This window comes from Marmota marmota, unplaced genomic scaffold (assembly GCF_001458135.2).
Source record: "Marmota marmota marmota unplaced genomic scaffold, marMar, whole genome shotgun sequence".
In the NCBI taxonomy this organism is placed as follows: Eukaryota; Metazoa; Chordata; class Mammalia; order Rodentia; family Sciuridae; genus Marmota; species Marmota marmota.
This window is the reverse complement of record NW_025999990.1, coordinates 45,615,966-45,640,115: the sequence shown is the minus strand read 5'-3', so window position 1 is coordinate 45,640,115 and position 24,150 is coordinate 45,615,966. Positions and strand designations below refer to the sequence as shown.

The 24,150-nt window shown below is 36.4% G+C and overlaps 1 pseudogene; it reads left to right on the top strand.

Annotated features, from left to right (window-relative positions):
- The first annotated feature begins 555 nt into the window (after nucleotides 1-555).
- LOC107139349 overlaps nucleotides 556-24,150 on the top strand; it is a 152,200-nt pseudogene continuing 128,605 nt past the window's right edge.

The window sequence follows — 24,150 nt, the reverse complement described above, 5'->3', positions numbered from 1 at the left end:
AATAAACTTGCAGGGAGTAGGCGACTAAATGTCTATTTGCTAATAACTATAAGTACTGTATCTCAGAAAAGAGAGCTATGCAAAATAAGTTTCCTAAAAGATGTGAGATGGGAAAAACATTTTGGTCTTTCTCTGTATGCTTCAATTTCCTGTGGTTGGATTTTAGTTTTACATTTTTTGAGAAGACTCAAATGAGAAGCAAGTTCCCTAGGTGGTCAACTTTTTGATTTTGTAATTTATCCTTTATAGAACATTGTTCAGAAAATTATTTATTGAGGGGTGAATTGATATTGTTTCAAAAGATTTCCAAGATTTAAAATGTATAGGTTTGTTGGGGGCAGGCCCCAAATGGTTATATAGTTAGGCTCCCTAGCCAAGGCTTCCGGTGGGCTATGTTATGTTTTTAGTATGTAGCCAAGGCCATAAATTGGCGGTTATGGTGAGTGTGTAGTCAAGGTCAGAAATACTCTGATTCAGCGTATGTACTCAAGGTCATGAACATTTGCTTGTGAGCAAGTGCCTGCTGATGAAACCTGTTGGCAGTAGACACTCCTCATGCTGTGTGCTGCTGATCCTGCACAACTCTGTAACTTAGATGTGCTAGAAGCTGGCAGAGGTCAACAGACCTCAAGTGTAGTAGGAGCCAGGAGCCCAGAGAGACCAAGTGTGCCAGGAGCCAGCAGTGACCAAGAGAGCCCAAGTGTGCTAGGAGTTGGTAGGGCCCAAGAGAACCCAGATGTGCTAGAAGTTGGCAGGGGCCAAGAAAAAGAGAGCCCAAGTGTAGTAGGAGCCAGCGGGGGCCAAGAGAGAACCCTGATGTGTGAGTCTACAGGGGCTATGAAAAAACCTAGGTATGCTAAGGGCTGGATAAGGGCTATTCCCTGCTCCAAATATAGGATGACCAATGTTTCTACTGTGGCTTGTGTCTTCTTTCAACTGCTGGATTCCGGAACCTTGTTTCTCAGGCCTGAGCCTTGCCTTTCCCTGGACAGGTTGTATTTTTTTTTTCTTAATTGGGATTGGATTTTGTTTATCCTGATTTCCTCCCTCAAAATAGAATTTCTCTTTCAGTAGAGAGATCTTGGCTCTTGGTCTGGAAGAATAATAGTGAGTGACAGGGCTCAGATCCCAAAAGTCTTTGGGGACTACTTAATTCTTTTAACCTGTGGGCTCTCAGAAGCTTACTGACAAGTAGTCAGACACTTTGACCTTCTCTAGGCATTTCCAGTTGCCTTTTCTAATTCGGCTTACCTCTGCTAGGGTATGATAACAATCTGAGCTATCTAAATCATTTGTGAGGTACAGTCCATATAATGAATGATTAGTGGCCCTCACCTTCTCCCACATTAGAGTATTTGTCTGACAAAGATGGTGCAGTTGTTCTTTATAATTTTAGAGTGGAAAAGAAAGGGATGAAATGTGGTAAAAATTACATATATCCAATATTCTGGGTCTATATATGCTTGTACAACACATGTTGGAAATATTGTTTGCTATATATGTCTTGGTGGGAAAAAATTGTTCAAGACATTGCTCTAGTAGAAGGAAAGGACTGTTTCTGTCTGTTCTCATCTTCCAGTTTGAGAAAGACAAGTCTTTTTTTTTTTTTTTTTTTGTCTAGGTCTCAAATCTACGTTTTTGGTGTCAGGTCAAAATTGCTTTCCTTTTAGTCACTTGAAGGCCAATTCAATTAGACCTTTTCTCCTCAGGGCACTTAACCCATATATCTATATCTATATCTATATCTATATCTATATCTATATCTATATCTATATCTCACCAAAATTTCTCCTGATGCTTAACACCACCACTCAATTCTAATAATTTCTTCTTCTTCTTCTTTTTTGTCTTACAAAGTTCTCCAGCTTTCTTTACTAGTTTGCCTCTTTCTTCTCACCCTCTTTGGCAATTTTATGTGGCTCCTCATTTGAGAATCAACTTCTGGTCCACTGTCTCCAATACATAATTGTCTATCTACTGAGTAATTACATTTCAATCCCTCCAGCCTCAGATACTTTGGGATTTCTCAAATTGCTTTTGATTTGGGGAAAGGATTTTTTTTAAAAAAAAGTTTCCACTGTAAATTATTGAATGATTCAACATTTATAGAAACTGAAACTTCAGAGGAGTAAATAGCTTCAACAGAAGTCTAATAAAACTTCATGTTACCCTAGCAAAGTTGGGAGAATAAGTATGTAGGTAGGTTGCAATCATTTCCTCTAAAGCCCTATTAAAAATAAAGTTTTAAAGTGTTCGACCAGTGCTAATATGCATGACTGCGTGGGTTTCATTTGAGAAAGAATCATGGCTGCTAATATTATCACTAAAATATGTGAATCTATTTTCATAATCAGAGCCCTATGGGATGAAGCATAGATTTCCTGCAGCCTTGTGCCCACGTGTTTTCCAGTGCACTGATTAATACTATTCTCTCAAGTGGAACTCAATCAGGGGCAACCTGCCAGAGGACTACTTTCTATAAATTTCAACTGGACTAATATCTGTGGAAATCTTAAGCCTAAGGAAGAGTTGATGAATATCGTACAATTAAACATGCCTGTGAATTGAAGGATGAAGCGAAGGATAATGAACATATTGAAATGATTCCACATGTTTTATGCATGATACATTCGTAATTAAAACAGCTCCTGAAGGTAAGTTTGTATAGACTAATATAATGATTGCAAAAAAGCAGAGTGTTATTGAATATCTACAGGGCATATTTCCCAAGTGGTGAATGTGAAAATTTGGCTCATTTCACTTCCTCCACTGTTGTCTATCACAAACTAGAGATTGGGTGCACTAGAAGACCACACTCATTAGGAAATTTGTTTACATTGATCAAATATATTCATATCATATTGAGCTATTAATAAATCCCCAAAACACTAATTTCTAAACAATGTTTTATAAATAACTTTTATTTTGATTACTTGATTAAGTCATATTTGTCAAATTTCCCCAGGCTCCTTTGAGATCTTCCAAAATTCAGTAGTTATTGAATGGTAGCTCAAGGTTGCATGACAGTTGCAACCAGGGCCCTATCAGGATTTAATGATAGTAATTTATATTTGCAAAATATATAGGCTCTATTGCAACTTATAAAATTTTATTACACCCAGTTTTATCATTTGATTCTTAAAATGATCCTGTGAGGTTGGAATAAATGTCATTATCTTATAATGAAGAAAACAGAAGCATGTAACATATTCTGTAGACTTTCACTTTCAGATTATAACTGAAGACTAGTTACCAGTAATCTTTTAAATGAGTTGTTAAAGTTGATGAAAAGTTGGTTTTCATAAATGAATATTAGCATATGCCTGTAATCCCAGCGACTCTGGAGGCTTAGGCAGGAGGATTGTAAGTTCTAAGCCAGCCTCTGCAATTTATTGAGGCCCTAAGCAACTTAATGACACCCTGTCTCAAAATAAAAAGGGCTGGGGATGTGGCTCAGTGGTTAAGCAACCCTGGATTCAATTCCAGTACTACAACAACAATAACAACAACAGCAGCAGCAACAAAGAAAACAAAACAAAAAACTCCAGGTAACTAAGGGATTCTAATCAGTATATTTGTGGCTAATGAGTCTGGCTACCATGTGCAGTTTTTGACAGGTTTGCAAAGCTCTTATTGTACTGTTCACATGTGGATAGTTCCAATTCCCACAAAATCAAGGAGAAACAGTTATCTCTGCTTTATTGAGTATGATTTTAGTTTTAGTTGCTGCTCTTTTGTTTGGGTAAATTTACAGTGTAGAGTGTTGTATACTTGTAACAACTGTATTCTTGGTCCTTTTCATCATAAGCAGACTGTGTGTATGTCAGCTTCTAAACCACCAAGTTGTATATGGACCACTAAATGGTATATGCACAGATATAAACCATCATACTTCTATACAGAATGAAGCAGATTTTCCTTAGAGTGAGAATGGCTGGAATAGGTAGACCTTGGGAACTTCGACATTCCTTGAGTGAACTGTGGTAAGAAGGGAGAACCATTTGTCTTCAGGTGTCCTGAGCTGGAGAATCACAGGCATATATTTGCTTAGTATGTGGTTGCAGGAGCTCTGCACGCACATCTCCAATTTTCACAAAGACCTCGTTGATGTCACGTGTTTATAAGAAGGGAGCAAAACTGCATAGAACTAAAGTTTTTGCTCAGTGACTCTGAGGATATGGAATCACAATTATATGGGACAGAGGCACCCGTGAGCTACATGTATGAAATGCAAAAACTTCTATTTTTTCTCCTAAAGACTTGATTTCTTATACCAAGCTTAAATCCCTAAATTAGAGAAGATGTTTGAGATTTGTCTTATTTTCTTATTTTTTGAGGGAAAAATGAGAAATAGAGAACTTTAGTAATTAATAAATACCACAGAGGCTGAGATGGAACCAGTGATCAGAGCTCAGCCAAGGGTATTTTCTTTTTAATCTTTAGTTTTACTTATTTTTTTTAAAATAGGGAACATATTTACATGGTTTAAAAATGCAAAAGGGCTTTTAATAAAAAAATCTCATTTCCATTATATTCCTCAACCATCCAGCTCTTCTCTGTGGAAGCAAACAGTGATATCAGGTTTGTAAATATACTTCCATAATGTTTCATGCATATGTAAACAAATATGTACGTAGATATTCCCTTTATCTCTTTTTATATTAACAATTACATGTTCTTCAAATGATCTTTTTGCAGCTTGTGTTTTTAAAAATTCAACATTTTTGGATTGGGGCTTTGGCTCAGAGGTAGAGTACTTGCCTAGCATGTGTGAGGCACTGGGTTCAACCCGCAGCATCACATAAAAATAAAATAAAGGTATTGTGTTCACTTATAACTAAAAAATAAATATATTTTTTTAAAAATTTAACATTTTAATTCAGTTCACATTGTTACAAAAAGAGTATTCATATTAATTTTTATGGCTACAGGATAATTCAATGAATCCATATATCAAAATGTACTTAACCATTCACCTATTACTAGACATGTGGATGGTTTCCAGTTTTTTGCTGTGTCAAACTATGCTGCAGTTAATATCTTGTACATGTGTTATTTTATACTTGTTTTAATGTATGTATAGGATAAATTAAAAGAAAAGAAAATTTCTGTTAAAGAATAGATTATCTGATATAGACTGCAAATCTGCACTGTAGAGATGTTGAATTCATTTATATTCCTGTTGGAAATATAATATTGCTATTTCTCCATAAAACCAACACAAGGTGTTAGTAAACGTTTTGATCATTGCCTATCTAACAGTTGAAAACTGGTGGCTGAGTGTTGTTTTAATTTGTACATCTCCTTTTAAAAAAATATTTTTAGTTGTAGATGGACACAATCTCTTTATTTATTTTTATGTGGTATTGAGAATCAGACCCAGTCCCTCACACATATTAGGCAAGTGCTCTACTGCTGAGCCACAATCCCAACCCATGTACATCTCTTACTTTGAGTATTTTTGTACCTTATTTCATATGCTTTTGAAAACTACAAGCCAAAGTGAAACTTTTTTCTTTGTAACTTGATTATCTCAGGTATTTTATTATTGTAATGGAAAGTTCATTAACAATTGGACTGGAGGCAAGATTCTTGTGAATGGATTAATGACTTATCAACTAACCACTGGGTCAGCTATGGCCCCCTTTTCCCTTTTGCATGCTCCTGTTTACTCTTCTACTTTCTGTAATAAGTTGAAGCAGGATGAAACTCTTGCTGCTTTCATCCTCTTAAACTTTTCAGAATTCAGAACTGTGAGCCAATAAACCTCTAAAAACTTACCCAGTCGGTTCTAGAGGCAGAGCCTGCCTGCCCCATGCCACTGTGGCTTGGAGTTCCTGGGGAGAGACACCCCATGCCTGCCTACACTGGAGTTCCTTATTCACCAAAGCATGGCTCCACAGCCCAACATCAGGATACATGTAGGTTTGAGGCTGCCACCACTACAAAACTGGGATATCACTGCTTCTATTAAGGAATCAACAGTAAGGACCTGGTAAGATGTCACTAAGATCCCTGTGGTCTGGCTGCACCAGAGGTTTCTCTACTAGAGGTGCTAACAGTTATCTTGTTGCTGAGGTAACAGGGAGTCTTGCCTGGGGTTGCCTATCTCTTGTTTCTCCTACTAACAGCCAACTTCTTATGATTACCCTCTCACTAGTCATAATCTAATACCTCCATATTCTCACACCCTACCTCATAAACATCTCAGCCAACCCCTAGACCCCCTTCCACCATCAGAAACTGTAAACCATTACTCAAACCTATTGACTATATGGTTGAAGATAATTGAACTCATCATTTCTGATTATAGTGACAAAATTGTAAATGTAAAAATAGAAGCTAACTGATATATGGCTACACGTTGGGTACATTGAATGCTGTGATATTGATCTCCCCCTTAAAGGTGAGGTATTGGTAACTTGTAGGCACACTATAAGACAATAGGGCAGAAGTTGTAATACCTCAGATCTATACTGCAAGACAGGAAGACAAATAGACCTCATGAAAAAACGAGGGAGAAAAGTGCCCCAAACAAACTGAGACACTACAACAATAGAATCCATAGATAATGAAGTAGGTGAAATGTCAGGGAAGGAGTTCAGAATATCCTAACTAGAATGATTTGGGAATTAAAGAATGACTTAAGTGAGCAGATACAGGCAAAATCCATCACTCCAATAAAGAGAGAAGAGAACAAATTCAGGCGACCATCAATCACACCAACAGAGAGAGATAAGAGATTACTTCAAGAAAGAGAAATACTGAAAAAAAAACACACAAACAAACGGAAATCCTAGAAAGAAACAATAAGCCAATTAAAAAACTCAATAGATAGCATCACCAACAGACTAGACCACTTGGAAGACAGAACCTCAGACAATGAAGACAAAATATACAGTCTTGAAAATAAAGTTGACCTCACAGTGAAGATGATAAGAAATCATGAACAGAATATCCAAGAATTATGGGACACCATCAAAAGACCAAATTTAAGATTTATTGGGATAGAGGAAGGTTCAGAGATTCAAACCAAAGGAATGCACAATCTCTTCAATGAAATAATATAAGAAAATTTCCCAAGCATAATGAATGAATTGGAAAATCAAATACAAGAGGCTTATAGGACACTGAATGTACAAAATTATAACAGATCCACATCAAGGCACATTATAATGAAAATGCCTGGTATACAGAATAAGGATAGGATTTTACTGCAAGAGAGAAAAATCAGATTACCTATAAGGGAAGACCAATTCGGATCTCAGCAGATTTTTCAACCCAGACTATCAAAGCCAGGAGATCCTGGAACAACAAATACCAACCTCTTAAAAATAATGGATGCCAACCAAGAATCTTATATCCAGCAAAATTAAGCTTCAAATTTGATGATGAAATAAAAACCTTCCATGATAAACAAAAGCTAAAAGAATTTACAGCAAGAAAGACTGCACTACAGAACATTGTTGGCAAAATATTCCATGAGGAGGAAATGAAAAACAACAATGAAAATCTGCAAAGTGAAGAACTACAATAAAAGAAAAGCCAACCAAAGGAGAAACCAAGTCAAGTTAAATATCAAAAATAAACAAAGGGCTGGGGTTGTGGCTCAGTGGTAGAGTACTTGCCTAGCATGTGTGAGGCACAGAGTTTGATTCTCAGCACCACATACAAATAAATAAAAAAAAAGCCCATTGACAACTAAAAAGTTAAAAAAATAAAAATAAACAAAAATGACTGGTAATACAAATCATATCTCAATAATAACCCTAAGTGTTAATGACCTAAACTCATCAATCAAAAGATGTAGGCTGGTAGATTGGATTTAAGAAGACCCCACAATATACTGCCTTCAAGAGACTCATCTCATAGGAAAAGATGCCCACACACTGAAGGTGAAAGGTTGGGATAAAATATACCATTCACATGGTCTACATATGCAAGCAAAGTTTCCATCCTCATATCAAATAAAGTAGACTTCTAGCAATTTAATTAAATGTATAAAGATGGACATTTCATACTGCTTAAGGGAACCATCCATCACAAGACATAACAGTTATAAATCTATATGCTCCAAACAATGGAGCATCTACATTCATCAACCAAAGTCTTTTCAAGTTCAAGAATCATACAGATCACAACACAATAATTCTGGGTGACTTTAACCCACCTCTTTCACCACTGGATAGATCTTCCAAACAAAAGCTAAACAAAGAAACCATAGAACTCAAGAATACAATCAATAACTTAGACTTAACTGACATATATAGAATATATTATCCATCAAAGAGAGAATACACTTTCTTCTCAGCAGCATATGGATCCTTCTCTAAAATAGACCATATGTGATACCACAAAGCAAATCTTAGTAAGTACAAAAAAGTATAGATAATACCCTGCATTCTGTCAGACCACAATGGAATAAAATTAGAAATCAATAATAAAATAAAAAATAAAAGCTACTCCAACACCCAGAGAATAAATAACATGTTACTGAGTGAACAATGGGTTGCAAAAGACATCAAGGAGGAGATTAAAAAATTCTTACAGGTAAACAAGAACACCAATACAACATATCAAAATCTCTGGGACACTATGAAGGCAGTACCCAGAGCAAAGTTCATTGCATGGAGTTCACTCCTTCAAAGAAGAAAAAGTCAACAAATAAATGACCTAACATTACATCTCAAAGCCCTAGAAAAAGAAGAATGAATCAACACCAAAAGCAGTAGAAGACAGGAAATAATTAAAATCAGAGCTGAAATCAATGAAATTGAAACAAAAGAAACAACTGAAAAAATTGACAAAGCAAAAAGTTGGTTCTTTGAAAAAATAAAATTAACCAACCCTTAGCCATGCTAACAAAGAGAGGAAGAGAGAAACCTGAAATTACTAACATACATGATGAAAAAGGAAATATCACAACAGACACTATAGAAAAACTGAAGATAATTAGAAATTATTTTGAAAACATGTACTCCAATAAAATAGAAAATATCAAAGGCACTGACACATTTCTAGAGTCATATGATTTGCCAAAATTGAATTAGGATGATATACACAATTTAAACAGATCAATTTCAAATGATGGAATAGAATATACCATCAGAGGCCTAACAACCAAGAAAAGCTCAGGACTGGAGGGATACAGAGCTGGGTTCTACAAGACCTTTAAAGAATAACTAACACCAATACTTCTCAAACTATTTCATGAAATACAAAAAGAGGGAACACTTCCAAACACATTCTATGAGGCCAATATCACCCTGATTCCAAAACCAAAGACACATCAAAGAAAAAAAACTTCAGATCAATATCTCTAATGAATATAGATGCAAAAATTCTCAATAAAATTTTGGCAAATTGAATACAAAAACATATCAAAAAGATAGTGCTTCATAATCATGCAAGTTTGATTCAACATACGGAAATCAATAAATGTAATTTATCACATCAAGAGACTCAAAGATAAAAATTATATGATCATCTCAATAGGCGCCGAGAAAGCATTTGATAAAATACAGCATCCTTCATGTTCAAAATGCTAGAAAAACTAGGGATAACAGGAACATACCTCATCATTGTAAAGGCTATCTATGCTAAACCCCAGGCCAACATCATTCTAAATGGAGAAAAATTGAAATCATTCCCTCTAAAAACTGGAGCAAGACAGGGATGCCCTCTTTTACCACTTCTATATAACATGGTTCTTGAAACTCTAGCCAGAGGAATCAGACAGACAAAAGAAATTAAAGGGATACAGTTAGGAAAAGAAGAACTCAAATTATCACCATTTTCAGATGATATGATTCTATACCTAGAAGACCCAAAACATTCCACCAGAAATCTCCTAGAACTAATAAATGGATTTAGCAAAGTAGCTGGTTTTAAAATCAATATCCATAAATCAAAGGCATTTCTGTACATCAGTGACAAATCCTCTGAAAGAGAAACTAGGAAAATCACCCCATTTACAATAGCCTCAAAACAAACAAACAAAAACTTGGGAATAAACTTAATGAAAGAGGTGAAAGACCGCTATAATGAAAACTACATCACACTAATGAAAGAAATTAAAGAAGACCTTAGAAGATCTCCCTTTTCTTGGATAGGCAGTATTAATATTGTCAAAATGACCATACTACCAAAATCACTATACAGATTCAATGCAATCCTAATCAAAATCCCAGTGACATTCCTTATAGAAATATAAAAGGTAATCATGAAATCCATCTGGCAAAATAAGAGACCCAGAATGGCTAAAGCAATCATTAGCAAGAAGAGTGAAGCTGGTGGCATTACTATTACTGACCTTAAACTATACTACAGAGCAATTATAACAAAAACAGCATGATATTGGCACCAAAATAGACCTGTAGACCAATGGTACAAAATAGCGGACACAGAATCTAACCCACATAACTACAGTTATCTTATATTAGACAAAGATGCCAAAATGTACATTGGAGAAAAGATAGCCTCTTCAATGAATGGTGCTGGGAAAACCGGAAATCCACATGTTACAAAATGAAATTAAACCTCTCACCATGCACAAAACTGAACTCAAAGTGGATCAAGGACCTAGGAATTAAACCAGAGACCCAAAGTAGGCCCAAATCTCCAACATATCGGTTTAGGCCCCAACTTTCTTAATAAGACTCCTATAGTGCAAGAATTAAAACTAAGAATCAATAAATGGGATGGATTCAAACTAAAAAGCTTCCTGTCAGCAAAAGAAACAATCAGTGAGGTGAATAGAGAGCCTACAAAATGGGATCAAGTCTTTACCACAAGCATACCAAATAGAGCACTAAACTCTAGGATATATAAAGCACTCAAAAACCTTAACACCAAAACAAAAACAAAAACAAAAAACCAACCAAACAAACCCAAATAACCCAATCAATAAATGGGCCAAGGAGTTGAACAGACACTTCTCAGAAGAGGATAGATATACAATCAATCAACAAACATGAAAAAATGTTCAACATCTCTAGCAATTAGAGAAATGCAAATCAAAACTACTCTTAAGATTTCATCTCACTCCAGTCAGAATGGCAGCTATAAAGAATGCAAAGAACAATAAATGTTGGTGAGGATGTGGAGAAAAAGTCACACTCATACATTGCTGGTGGGACTGCAAATTAGTGCAGCCAATCTGGAAAGCAGTATGGAGATTCCTTGGAAAACTGGGAATGGAACCACCATTTGATCCAGCTGTCTCACCCCTCAGTTTATATCCAGAGGACTTGAAAACAGCATACTGCAGGGACACAGCCATATTAATGTTTATAGCAGCGCAATTCACAATAGCTAAATTATGGAACCAACCTAGATGCCCTTCAGTAGATGAATGGATAGAGAAACTTTGGTATACATACACAATGGAACATTAGTCAGCATTAAAAGAGAATAAAATAATGGCGTTTGCAGGTTAAATGGATGAAGTTGGAGAATATAATGCTAAGTGAAGAAAGCCAATCTCAAGTAAACAAAATCTGAATGTTTACTTTGATATGAGGATGGTGACTCATAATGGTGATAGAGGGTGGAGCATGGGAGGAATGGAGAAACTCTAGATAGGGCAAAGGGGAGGAGGGGAAAGGAGGGGGTAAGGGAGTAGGAATTATGGTGGATTGAGTTAGACATCATTACCCTAAGTACATGTATGAAGACATGAATGTTGTGAAAATACTTTGTGTACAATCAGTGACTTGAAAAATTGTGCTCTATATATGTAATATGAAATGAATTACATTCTGCCATCATGTATAACAAATTAAATAAATAAATTTAATAATAAAAGTCAGTAAATATAATTCAGCAAGACATGAATAAACTAATGTTATACATGTAAGTGCATTAATAAAAATATATGAATACAATGGTATTTTAGTATTAGGGACTCTATTAATATATTTATTATGCTAATAGGTCAAGAAAAAACAGTTATATGTGCTAGTCGTTTGACAAAATTTAACATCCAATCCCCTAAAAAACTTGTTATAACAAAATTGAAGCTTCTGTAATGTAACAAAACATGTCATGGAGCCTAAATATATTCTCATTAAAGTCAAAGAGAAGAGAAAAAATAAATTATCCAGTCTCAAATATTTTGTTATAATGACAGACAATGAACTAAGACCATTTGCGATTCTTTTTCTCAGCACTGGACTAGGAGATGCTACTCTTGAGATGATGGCTAAAAACTTGGTTTTGAATATTTATATGCATTGAGGTGAGGAATCTTTCTTTCCTTGGCTACATCTGAAATATTTGAGGACTCATGAGAAGGAAGTCTGTACAACAACAAACTGCAGTGTGTAGTTCTGATCAGCTCTGCCGTGGATACATACAGAAGTCGTCTTTGGTTGTATTACAATGAATAGAAACAAAGAGGTGCTGAAGCATTTAAAACTAACTACTTGAAAAAATAAATTCCTCTCTCCTAGGAAGCAGCTGATTTCTTAAAGACCCACTTAGTTTTGGAAATTCTTATTGCTTAAGTAAAATTGTTTAGTTAATTATGATTTGGCTTGGGCTTTGTTCTCTGTCACATCCTTAGCTGTGCAAATAGGGAGTTCCCATTTATCAACATTAAGCACTTTTCATTTATTAGGAATGTAAAGCAGGCATTACTCTTCCCCACCGACAAGGGAGGAAGCCAACCAAGCTTGGAGAAGTTGCATAAGATAAAAATGAAAACATGGCATTATGTTGTGTAGAGATCTGAGTGGTTTAACTTTAGCAAAAATAGTTCTTTATTTGGAAATAATCTGTGCATCTTTTCAACTACATCATCGAGCCTTCTGTGGTCATGGATTTCAGGGATAAATTGACAAAATGAGAATAATAAGAAGATTTTTCTGATAATACCTCAGAAACTGAAAATAATGAAAGTATATACAAGAAGGAAGTTAAATTTGGCATTACAGTATTACCTATTATATAATGGTAATTATTGCCATCGTCTAAGGGGTATAGATTAAGATTAAAAAATATTGGGGCTGGGGTTATGGCTCAGTGGTAGAGTGCTTGCCTAGCATGCTTGAGGCACTGAGTTCAATCCTCAGCACCACATAAATGTAAAATAAAGATATTGTGTCCACTTAAAACTAAAAAATAAAGACTTAAATAAGATTAGAAAGTATTATTCAAACTGTTATCCACAAATGCTACAAAATGTGATTGTGGAAGTAAATAAATTTGGCATTAAATAAATTATTCTACAATTTGATGCATTATTTCACTGAAGTAATAAATCTGCCTATGATTAATAAGGAATATTAGTTGTAGTTTAATAGTTTATGTAAGAAAAAGAACTTCTTCCCAAAGGACTTAAAATCAGCATACTATGGTAACACAGCCACATCAATGTTTATAACAGCTCTTTTCACAATAGCTAAACTGTGGAAGTAACCTAGATGCCCTTCAATAGATGAATGGATAAAGAAACTGTGGAGTTGGAGAATATCATGCTAAGCGAAGTAAATCAATCCCCACATATCAAAGGCCAGATGTTCTCTCTGATAAATGGATCCTTGTCCACAATGTTGGGTTAGGGCATGGGAAAAAGAGAGGAACTTTTATTGGGCAATAGGAAGGGAGAGAGAGGAGGGAATGGGAGCAGGAAAGATGGTGGAATGAGATGGACATTATTACCCTAGGTACCTGTATGACTGCACGTATGGTGTGACACTAGATCGTGTACAATCAGAGACATGAAAAGTTGTGCTGCAATTGTGTATAGTGAATCAAAATGCATTCTGCTGTCATACATACCTCATGAAAATAATTAAATAAATCTAAAAAGAGAAAAAGAACTTCTTTAAATAACAATCAATTGGGTATCTTATTTAATAAAATATAAAAATATAGTCCTTCAGGTTTGATGATGAAAACTGAGTTATATTTTGGTATCTGTGGTATTAATAGCACAATTCCCAGTAGTATAAAAAATCCAATAATCTGGTAGAATATCAGACTGGAATTTGTTGGATTATTGGACTTTTAATGACATTTGTTGCATCCAGCATGTGGTTGAACCCAGATTGGCAGATCAGTTTGATGAAGTTTTTCTGTTCCAATATTGTTCTTTAGAGAGGTTATTGAATATAACTGTGTTGGTGAATAACATAAACAAGACAAAGATTATTATTTTGACAGAGAAAAGTACAATACTATAGCAAGTAAGATATATAAATTTTTTATAGTTATCAGAATGTTGTTCTTAGCTAGCCAAGAATCCAATTATCCTTTATCCTTTTAGAGTGATGCCTTGAGAGTACTTTACTTCCTTTAACTTAGTTTATTGTGTTATTATTGGTAAAATCATGAATTTTGCTCTCCTACCTCATTCAGGTCTGAGTCATGATCATGTTTTCTCTTCCAGTGAGATTGTTCCAGGATCAAGGACAAATGAATGTCAGGGAAAACAGGACTTCAATAAATGGAAATTTTAGAATGTTTCATCAGGTAATAGCCAGATAGGTTTAAAAGGAAATATGAGTACATGGTGTGGAGGCAAAGAAGGGTGGATGAGTAAAGAGCAGTGAATTGAGAGGGAGAACTGAGAAGATGGATGGTGGAATGAATGTAAAGTTCTCTTTTTGTATTTTTCTTCTGGATTGTGGTTAGAATTTGATCCTCAGTTCTCTTTTCCGGTCATTGACTCTTGCAACACAGAAGGGGAGAGGGAGTTGTGGATGAGTCAGGTCTATGCAAGGTGCTTTGTCAAAAGTATGTCTTTTTGTAAGCCTAAGAGCACAGTCTGAGACCAGAATTTGTGTTCAGGCAAAAGAGAAAGAGAACACTGCTTCATAGGATCATCATCAGGCCATTTGCCACTGTGGACAGCTAAAGATTGATCCCATAGGACTCTGAGCAGTGTTGAGAATGCACCTCTGAATTGCCCACCTGAACAACAGAGGAGGGCAGCATTTATTCATGGCTTCCATCCTCCATTGCTCCAGGGTTGCCCTGTGGATTGTAATAATGCACTCATGCTTCCAGATTGTACATGAATGAATGCCATAGCATCAGAGAAGCCCTGAGGCAGAAAGGGAGAGGTGATTAGCACAGCTGCTTAGAAGGTATGCCATCTGTGCAACCACCCAAGGCCCCATGTCTTGAATTCTAAATAATTTTATAAAATGGGGCTTTGTGTTTTCATTTTGCACTGGGCCCTCCAAATTTTATAGCCCTCCTTGGCTGTCAGATAATAGAATGTGAGATAAGGCACAGAGGGTGTCTGATGTATAGTTTAATGCTTATATTACCTATGAGTCAGATGTTATTATTCCATTTTAAAGATGAAGACACATATTCAGGTGAGGTAATTAATGTGTTGGTTGGGGCTGGTGGTGAGTGATAGAACTAGGGTTCAAATCACAGTTTGAATCGAAAGTCCTAATTCTTTCTACCACATATATGTGGTAGAATATATGTTGGAGAATAAGAAAGCAGAGATCATGATAATCAGTGATGTGATTTTTTTTTTTTTCCTTCTGGACTGACTGTGAAACTCGGACACGTTGACGGTGAGCCCCAAGGTATGTTCTTGCCCTGTTCTAACATACTGGAAACTCTGTGGACACATGGGTAGACCTGGGTCTGGCATCACCTCCAGGTTTTTTTTCTTCCTTTATAGATGAGTGAAAGGAGAAGCTACAGAAGTCAGCCAGTGATTCTGTAGGAAAAGAAGAATCTGGTACGTGTTTTGAAATTAGAATTTTTAGTTTTCTGGGTGAGAGTACATTCAGCTCCTATCTGATGAATGGAGAGAAATGAAGTACAACAAAGGTAAAACTTGGTGTCACCAAGTTGATGGCCACTGTTCACTGATCCCAAATCTAGTTCAGTGAGAGCTGCATTCCCCCAGCCAGTTTCTCTCCTAGTTACCACGGCCAGCTCTAGGTTTTCTTCCTGCTGAGTTGGTGCAATGGATGGAGGGCAGCAATCATGGCACAGTTGTTCCAATTTAGCACTCACCATCGAAAAACTGGAGCAACTTTCCAGTCTCTTTTCTTTTTATTTACCTTTTCTCTCTTTCTTTCATTCATTCAGATATTTCCCTTTGGAACAAGATTGGTCAAATTATGTTATGTTCATGTTCAAATACGACATTGGCATCATGAATTCCACTAATATGTATAATGGCAATGCATCAATAAAAAATAAATAGCAAATATTTCCCTCCGAAAACCTCATCTAAGTCATCTGGGTATGGCCAACTTTACTGAATATGACAATAATGACAATAAAGATGTTTAAGGGGACCATGTGCCTGATTTTCCCTGGGCATTTCTGGTGTAAATGTTGTGTTTTTATTAATAGCAACTTTTTTTTTTAACTTTCAAGAATGGAGTTTTGGGTTCCCAAATTATATGGTTTTCCTAGTTATATTTCATCTCCATTTAGCACATATTATTTGGCTTTCTGCATAAAAAAGTGGAAAACATTAGTCTGGACTCCTTTGTTCTAAGTTTCAGAAGGCAAACTTGCATAAACTTTAATGAAAATGGAGAATTAATTGGTTCATGTAACCAATGCATGAAAGGGGTAGAGGGGAGGAATATCAGATTACTGGATCATGATAATCAGGTTTTCAAAGTATCTTGCCATCTTTCAGTTTTGATTCCTTCTAGTTTTGCTTCATTTTCTCCTACTTTATGTGAACCTTTTCATCTATCAAGGCACACAGGTAATTCTGGCCTGGATCCTTAACATCACAACTCAAGAGGAAAGAGAATCTACTTAGATTTATTTGGAAAATTCCAGGTGAGAATGGTGTCCTGGTTTATGTTGTATGCTCATTCCCTCACACCAATCACTTAGGCTGGTCGGCCCAGCTTAAGTCAATGCACGTGCTGGGGTGAGTGGGGGCAGATTTGCTAACACAGTAGCAGTGCCACACCGGCCTGTGGAGCCTATTCTGATGACTAGCCAGGGGACCCAAGGAGGACTGGCGTTTTGTAAGGCAAAATTAGATAGTGAGCCAAAGGCCTCTCTGCCCATGTTCCTGATTTGGAAAGACATTTTTTTTTTCAATGCTGAGGATCTAACCCAGTGCCCTGGCATTCTTATACTGAGCTACTCTCCAACCCCCCTTGAAATACTTTTTAAAGGAAGACATTCAGCTTCATTTCTTCCTGTGCTTTGGGATATGTTCTAGTCATCTCTTTTATTTTGTTTTTTGACATTTGACCTCAGAATTTATTTGTGAGGGAGTGATGTGTATTTGCCACGAACTGGACAATAATGACAATATTGACAATATTCCCTTTCTGTTGAAAGGGAAGGTGCCAGATGATCCTGGAATGTATCATAAAAGAAAAAAAGCAAATACTCAGACAATGAAGGAGAAGTAGCAAAGGAACACAGAAGCCAGCTTGGATAGTTTCCCACCCACCAAATCTGGGACAATTTGAGCATTAAAAAAAAAAAAGGAATAAAATAGGAAAATTTAAATCTTCAAATAAGTTTCAAAGTTTGATAAGAAATGAGATATTAAATAGTTTCAAAATATTCTCCTACGAAATACTTATTTAATAGAAATGGTAAAGGAGTGATTTTATAGGTAAGAATCCTGGCAGGCACCACCTTAATCAAATCAAAGTGAATATCATCAGTAATTGGACAAATTAAAATTCTGCACCACCTGGTAAGATGCAACAAGAACACAGCATCCACTTCAGTGATATTCCTATTGGTTTCTGTTGAATCTAATATGTTCTAGTTACTATTATTATTATCATTGTTATTATTATTATTTTTTGGTACTGGGGATTGAACCCAGGGCGCTTAACCACTGAGCCACATCCCCAGCCCTTTTTTATATTTTATTTAGAGACAGGGTCTTGCCGAGTTGCTAAGTGCCTCGTTAATCCGCTGAGGCTGCCTTTGAACTCACAATCCTCCTGCCTCAGCCTCCTGAGTTGCTGAGATTACAGGCATGTGCCACCACACTCGGCTGTGTTCTAGTCATCTTAATACCTACAAATTTACCTTCTTATAAGGGGCAGGGTTTGGCCCTAAATGATTCTTTTACTATTTTAAACTTACATATTCCAATGTACTTTTTATTGCCATGTCCCCCTTTAAATTGAGTAACTAGAAGCAGTAGGATAAAAACAAGAGATTCCAGTAGAATGCAAATTGTCTTCTTTTCTTGTTAGACACTGCAAAATATTAGGCTTAAGTGCAGTAGCACTAAAGCTAAAGGATGGTCTCTGGGAAAATCTGGTAACTGTTGAGGGTAATGCTCTTGAAATGACTGACTATAGATTCTTCAGCATTCTTTGGAGGAAAGATTCTGGTAAGAGGGGCCAGGACATCAGAGCTTCCTGCCCATGTCTGTGAGTTTTGGTCCTTTCCTTGGTATTTCTCACAGAGATCCAATCCTGATGTCATAGTTGAAGGAAATTCAGTAGAATAATGGACTCAGATTTCCCTTTAAGAAGCAGAAAGTTAGCCTTAAACACCATACAGAAGAATTGAAAGCAGAATTGATGATGAATAAAATTTTATTCATGAGTAAAAATTTGTGTTCATCAATTATAAACATTTTTTTTGCACTTCAAGATTGTCCTATTGAGAAAGAAGGTACTAGATCATATTTAATGAGAGTGCTCTGTTACTGCACTTCTAACAGATTTTAGACAAAAAGTTGAGTGGAATTAAAAAGTGACATTTCCTATATTATCATTCTAATCAGAGGTGAATTAAATTAAAACTCAATTTCTGGATTTTTAGTGTAATATGGTTAACATAAGTGACTACATCTGGATGTCCTGGTATATTTTTAGCAACAAGTGTGGATGAAGGAGTTAGTAAAAAGAAAAAAAGGAAGAAAGACTCAAAGGAAAGTGAACAAATCTTTTCATGAACTGTACAAAGCTCAAGATGAAAACTTTGCCCTTAGCGCAGAGTGGAAGTTATTTCCTTTTTGAAAAGGAGAGTCCCACAACTTTTTCGAAATTAATTTTTATTTAGAAAAAGAAACCAGAAGTTTTTATATTTTCCTCTGCTACTAAAAGGGATTTATAGTTGAAGCATTGCTTCCAAATGTGTTTTCTTTTGAAGGTGATCTCTTTTATTTTGAATCTAGGTCCTGAAAGCTTTTCTGGCTTAACTGTTCTTGGAAATAATGGGTGTAATGCGCAGCTGTGGTATCCCACTAGGTGAATCAATTCAAGTCATGATGGATGGGAAGATTGGGCTCCTACTTCTCCCCGTTGGGGGCTTGATGAGTGAATATGCTGCCTAACCACTATGTTAACTCTATAGAGATAGATATTGGGTTCATTAAGGGAAGTTTTTAACATACGGCCCAAAGTAAAATAAATGAATGAACAGTGCTGATTATAATTTGTTTATTGTAATCCTTTAGTATTTTTATTATTTAAAACACAGAGGAATCAGAAAGCTAATTTTCCTGAGTTGTCTTAGAGCCTATGAAATTGAGGGTTGAACAGAGCTGAGTATTTCTTAGAGACAGCATGCCAATTTAGTCACACCCCACCTTACTTGCTAGGCATCTCCCCAGAAAAGGGTGTCTAAGTCAAATCATACAAAATGTGTTAAATTCAGTCGATTATAGGGATTCGGTACATAATTTTTAAAAAATATGCCCAGTACTTTTCTGAAGTTTTAACCATTTCAAAGTAAAAGAGAGAAAATTGCTCCAAAGGGAATTCATTATCTAATAAAATATTTTTGTTAAGCAAATAATTATTCCCTAATTTATACTGAATAGGAATGTTAGTTCAGGCCCTCCAAGAAGCAGTCACTAAGATGAGATTAATTGTGCAAGGATATCATAGGAGAGTGCCTGAGAGAGAGTACAGGGGGAGCAGACGGCTGGAAGAGCTGTCTGGCCACAATGCACATCTGACCTGAGCAACTTTGTGGTAAGAAGAGCTGGACCGATCATGAGAAAGGTCATGTGGAAGACATCCAGCTGAGCCTGCAAGAAGTCTCCAGACCTGTGGGTGTGGTGTTCTTGGATGTTCTGCTCTGGCCGTTGCCTCTGACTTCAGCTGCTGGAGTGAGCTGAGTTAGACAGCAAAACACCACCCAAGACCCCAGTGAGAAATTCTGAGAAGCAAGAAATCTTTGTTGCCTTAAGCCATGTAGTTTTGGATGGTGGTTAAGCAGCTGAAGATGACTGATATGCAGAGTCTGGGTGAGAGGGACAAGTGTTCTTGTTTTCTTTGTTGTAAGTAGGCATCTTCCTAGGGCACCTCTCATTGGGGGTACTGCTCTTTTGAGATTTCCACTCTCAGTTTCAACCTCTTGCCTGTCTGAGCCCAAGGCCTTATTTTCTGTCTCTACATGGTCATTAAAATTCATGACCTTCGTTTATTGAAACAGATACATCCCCACTTCATGGTAGCTAAAACTTCAGCGCCCTTAAACAGACTTTATTCATTTTTGTAGCCTTGCAAAATTGTTTTCCTTGCCTTCTTACTCTCTCAGGAATTTAAGTGGATGTGATTATACTGAAGTCAACATTTGATAGAGCTTTTCAGGTTGCCTAGTCTGCCACATTATTAGGTATAGAGTCTCCATCTAATGCTTTTGGATGTTCCCTAGAGATATTATTTGTGTTTTTTTTTTCATAAGTCACTTATATGTCCTGCCTGGGGTTCGAAGGAGGAAACTTTAAACTTTACCTTGTCATGGAAGGATTAGATCATAGTATTGAGCATCATGGCTGCGTTCAAACTTTTGTGATATTAGAACTCTATAGGAAGACATATTTGTACATGATTCTATGTTGACAAAGCGTGCTTGTAAATAAGTGAAATTTTGTATTTTGTATTTTAGAAGGGTCCAAACCAATTTTTCTTAGTTCAAAAACTAACATGAAGAGTAGAAGTTTGACAGAGTAAAAAAAAAAAAAAAAAAAAAACCCATAAAGTGATTTTTCTTTTGACTAAAGAAGAAAGAGTTCTTAAGGTAGCACTTAGCCTAGGAATTCTTTCTTCCCTGCTGGGTGTAGGAGTGGTGGTCCTTAAGATCAGCTGCACTGAGGACACAGTGGGAGAAAGACAGGTTGTTAGAGGCAGTTGAGAAAAGGCTGTAATAGTGGGAAAGCTTATTAATATGAACTGTGGACAATTTCACATAGAAAAAATTTATCAGCTTTCGTGAGAGGAAGGGACCAGTAGGTCATTAAAGTGGGTTAGTAAATGATACATGGGATGATGAAAGAGGAAAACCCATACAGAATCAGAATAGGCATGCTTCCCTCAGCTGCTCCTGACCAAGGCCTCATTAGCTTCGTGGGAGGAAGGTATCAGCGGTAAAAAACCAGGATGTCTTCATAGTTATATTTGTGCTGTGTGGTCTGTGCATGTTTTGTGTGTTTGTATGTGGTGATATATGTGTGTGTGTGTGTGTGTGTGTGTGTGTGTGTGTGTGTATATATATATATATATATATATAATTTTCATTTCTTGTTAGGTGTTTGTGAGAATAACAAAGGGGACCAAAGAGGAAATAAAAAATTATATACATAGTATATAAGTATATGTATATATATATATGTTATATATACATGTGTATAACATATATATCCCTATAGTCTTTGTAATATACTCTACTAGGTGTGATCTGTCCCCCCTCAACATTACTCTTATATATATTTTTAAAAAATATTTTTTAGTTGTCAATAGACCTTTATTTTAATTATCTATATACAGTGCAAAGAATCAAACCCAGTGCCTCACATATGCTAGACAAGCGCACTACCACTGAGCCACAACCCCAGCCCTATATTTTTAAAGTACTGAACCAACCCATTCGCAGACAAGCAGTTAAATACTATAAAGCTTTCTGATATTTTAAAAGAGTTATATCTGAATTAGATCAACTCATCTAACTCACATTTTTGGTTCTCAAGGTGGACAGGGCAGGTATGCACTCTTTAAGGACAGATTCTGGATTAATCTTCTTTCTTTCCTGAGGGTACCATGATATTTTTAACTGGATCAGCAATTTGAGTGGTTTCATAACAAGTACAAGTGACAGGTGTACAAAGCTCCTTTGCTGATGGGACCTTGTTTTGGACAGCACACATTCTGTTTGAAGTCTCTGGAGAACTACCACTTAAATGTCTGGTATGGAAGAGTGGCAGGCTTATCCGAAGCAATCGTCCCCTTGAAAGGGAGAAGAGATGAGCCTGGGTGTTATTACCCCAGTGTAAAATGTATCCAGTCTTCTTTTTCCTTGTAGTAAAGTTTTTATTTTCTCTTTGATCCCCTTTGTTATTCTCATGGACAAACACCTAACAAGGAATGGGGAAAAAAATAACTTTTTTTTTCCCCCATAGGAAGAGCATAACAGAAGGTAGCTTCATAGACTCTGTCCTTCCTGGTAATTTATCAGCAATGAACCTGTGGAAGTAGCCATGGAGCTTCCGATGTTAAACAATAAGATCTTCTGGGCCAGAAGGCTCAGCTAATTCTTCCCCTCCTAAACAGTATGTTTGGTGGTGAACTAATAGACATGAAGACCATGGCATATGGCACATATAGCTATCAGCTCTTGCCTTTATGGCAGTCCTTTACATATAATTCTTATTTTTTTAATAATTTAAAAAAATTTCTGTGATACTGGTGATTGAATACAGGTGAGCATTACCACTGTGTTACATCCTCATCCCCCAAACTTGAGACCCTCCTGACTCAGCTTCCTGAATAGCTGGGACTTCAGTAGCTGGGACTACAGCTACTGCACACATCTGTAGTTCTTATCATTTAAAGATGGTATTGATTGGTTTCTTTTCTTTGTTTGTTTAATATTTATCTGCCTCTAATTCTCACCGCTTTCTATTTTAAGATCAAAATAAGCAAGAAAGACTTGGGGTGATTAGATAAACTTAGATAAATCCTGAAGGGTTTGATTTCATGCCATGTAGGAGAGAAATTTTCTAATGGGTAAAACAGCCAATTTCAGTCCACATTTGCTTTGATTGCATAAAAGATAAAAAGAGTCCTGCCCTTTTGTGTTTTGTGTATCTGTGATTAAAATTTTCCTTTATATTTTCTTTAAGAATTTGTGTATAATAATAATATTACAAAAATGTATGTATGCATTTATATAATTAAGGTCTGATAGGACTCAAAGAAAATTAATGTAAAAATTAAATATTTTTCAATTTACTGGTTAATACCTGCTCTCATAGACTCCTAATCTGTTCATGCCTGCTGAGGACCTCTTCTCAAAAAAAAAAAAGTTGGGGGTGCAGGGGATGGGGGATGACATAATCTTCTACATGATGACCAAACAGAAAAATGATAATCGTGTAATCATGTGGCTTAAAGTGTTTCTTGAATTACAGGTGATTGAATTTGAATCTTTGGTTTTGTAACCTTGAATGTTGATTGACTAGCAACACTTGCTGACCAGCAGACCTAGACCCTTCTGTGTTTCCCATATGAAACCTGGAGTGCATGTTGTGTTAGTCCATTCTGGCTGCTATAGCAAACTACCTTAGCCTGGGTAATTTATAAACAACAGAAATTTATTGCTTTCTTTTATGAAGGCTGAGAAGTCCAAGATCAGAGTGCCAGAAGGTTCTGAGTCTCGTAGATAGCATCTTGTCCTCACAGGGTTGGTAGAAAGGGAGAAAAGGGATAAATAGACTTCCTCAAGTCCTTTTATAAAGGGCATTAAGCCCATTCATGAGGACTCAGTCCAACCACCTCTGAAAGACCCTCCCTCTTAATACTATATTGCATGTAGTATTATGTTTCCATAAGCATTTTGGAGGGACACGAATATTCCAACTAGAGTCGACATTTATTATTTGTACATACAATTTCTTCCTGTTTATTATTTTGACTAGCATCTCCACTGCCATGCAGAAGAAACTGCCATTTAAAAAAATAACTTTATTTTATTTTATTTATTTTTTTAATGTGGTACTGAGGATCGAACCCAGTAGTAGAGGCAAGTGCTCTACTACTGAGCCACAACCCCAGCCCCAAACTGTCATTTTTTTGGCCACAGTGATTGGCCAAATGGTGGCCACCTGGCTCATGCCAGGTCAGTGACAGGATCCCCTTTGGCCTCAGTGGGGTGGTAGAGCTATGGGCTCTAAGGCCTGGGCCTGCTGGGCACCATGTTGCCTGTCACTGGCAA